The 2,500-nt window shown below is 40.5% G+C and overlaps 1 protein-coding gene across 5 annotated transcripts in view; it reads right to left on the reverse strand.

Annotated features, from left to right (window-relative positions):
* Positions 1-2,500, reverse strand: part of LOC134087643 (equilibrative nucleoside transporter 1-like) — a 41,417-nt gene that overhangs the window by 9,157 nt on the left and 29,760 nt on the right. The gene's annotated exons all lie outside the window — the stretch shown is intronic.

Consider the following 2,500-nt stretch of genomic DNA (forward strand, 5'->3'; position numbering starts at 1 on the left):
AGCATGATATTACTTTGCAAACCTCCCATATCTATCTATTTGATATGTTCCTTCATCAGTGCACTGATTTATGATTGAGTGGACAATAGGGTTGGGCATTGATAACCGGTTCCGTCTTGGAACCGGGTTTAACTTATCAATTCCATCGACATCGTACGTCTTTTTTGTTATCGATTCCCTTAACGATTCCCTCAGCCTGCATGACGTCGGACTTTTTCCGGTTTTCCTGAAATGTTGTGTTACTATACGCCCTCTGCGACGACTCATACTACAAGTCAAATCGTGTAAGGGTAGTAATACCAGCAATATGTTAAAACATTTGTCCGTGAAGCATGGGATTAAGCTCCAAGAGTGTCATGTGTTTGACAGACTACGGAGGGGTGCTAACGTTGCCTGGTCCAGGGCTCCAGAGTGCATATGCGCCCAAAATGTAAGAGTGTGCCTGAAAATAATTCTAGGTGCACCTGACGCTGCTCGGGTGAAAGCATACGTTTCCTTCACAAGTTTTAATTGTAGACTATGCGTGCAACTTTGCCAAACTGTATATAAGTAACCCCCTTGGCCCGCTCTCTCTCCCTCTCCCTCTCTCGTGCGCGACACCCGCCCCTCGACATGCACATTCACAATCGTGAAAGCAATGACGCATAGAAGACAACTAGCGACATTATAATTAATTTCGGTTAGCATCATAGCGTAGGCTACTGCACAAATTTGATTCAAACTCTTGCATTCAAGTTGACTGATCATCTCAATGTTTTCCAACTCTAAGACTCAAAAGGACCTGTCCCAAGGAGACAAAGTATTAGCCTACCTTGCAACTTAAACACACGTGGGGAAACTGAACAGTCCAACCAGTAGACTATAATAAGCTAGCCAACTATGCTACTTTGTTTACAATTTGAGGCTTCAAGCCGACAGCTGAATTAAAGAGGCAGAGTTGTAATATGAATAGTCATGAATGTCATGAATATCAGAAATGTCAGTAGTAGGCTATAGATTAGAATATATAAAGAATTATATTATATATATATACACTGTAGGCTATATATAGCCTACATCTTTATAATTCTTTATAAAGAATATGTATATTCCTTATTGTGAATAAAGACAAGCTTTTTCTACGCCTTATTGTTAAAAAATCATTCACATTATATGAAAGGAGAGCGATAAAAGGTGACCTTTTGGCGTTAAAGGCGATGCAATGAAAAATGTGGGTGCACCTACATTTTTTGGGAATCGATAAGAGAATTGATAAGGAATTGGATTGATAGGCAGAATCGATAATGCCATCGATATTGATAAAAACTTATCAATACCCATCCCTAGTGGACAACGGACGCAACAGCTTTTCTCTACCTATCAGACGTGCTATAACCTGCAAACATTCAACAGATTAATATGCTGACCTGCCTGTTACATCTCATAGCCTACTGTAAATACTGCATCAGAGACGGTGAACTTGTCAATGCATGCCCAGACTGAGCAATGTTGCACGGCAACCACATAACCAGCTCCATGCGTTCCAATTGGATAAGGAAAGTTCTCAAGGAACTTGAGGTTGGTATCAGCGGTGGTGGTGTGTTTGGTGTGTGAGCAACCGACTCATTAATCATCTTGCACTGGATAACCTTCCTGAATCTCAATATTATGATCGCAACAAGTCTGGGCAAATTACTTATTGAATAATATTTTCAGCTTGTTGCTTTAGGCAACACATGGGGCAACTCGCAGGGCAACCCCATAACCGGTTCTGTGTGTTCTGATCGGATGATTACGTTTCTCAAGAGACTTGAGATTGGTGTTTGTGTGACCAAACGACACTTTCCTGAATCTCAACACTCTGATCACAACAACTCTGGGCAAATTACAAGTCCGGCTCAGAGGCGGCATCCATTGTTTTGTACTTTTAGGATGTCATCACATCATCAAAGGTAGGCTTCACCAAAAAATCCAACTATAAAAATACACACTTATAAAGTATTTTATACAAAATATGTTTTAAAAAAAAAAGAAAAAACACAAATGACAACATACTATGTTGCATTTCAGATACTTTATAAATACATGCATCAGAAATACAGCCTCTCCCTGGCTGTTGGCTGCAGAAACTCAGGCTATAGGTATCCAATTTTCTGTCTTTGTGTTTAGGTCTGATCCAATTTGACTACTGCTGCCCACCCAAATTTCTACCAGCCCACCCACATGTAGAAGGCTAGAACCGGCCCTGTTAAACTCCTGAGTCTATGGAGGCCACATATTACTCCACATCGTCAGCACAAACAAAAAGCAAAACATATGGCACCGTTCCAGCCACTAAATTGGATTTTTTCTCCTTTGAGACCAGATGGCAGTTAATAGTTGACACAACACAAAAAAAGGTACAACATGTTTTCCAGTGTGAATTGGAGTGTATTTGCAGTCAGTAATGGTTTGTTGTGTTGAGCTAACATTCACTGTGAATTAGGTCACCCAAGGTGAAATGGGCAAATTTCACAATTCC

The sequence above is a fragment of the Sardina pilchardus genome, chromosome 1 (assembly GCF_963854185.1).
Source record: "Sardina pilchardus chromosome 1, fSarPil1.1, whole genome shotgun sequence".
In the NCBI taxonomy this organism is placed as follows: domain Eukaryota; kingdom Metazoa; phylum Chordata; class Actinopteri; order Clupeiformes; family Clupeidae; genus Sardina; species Sardina pilchardus.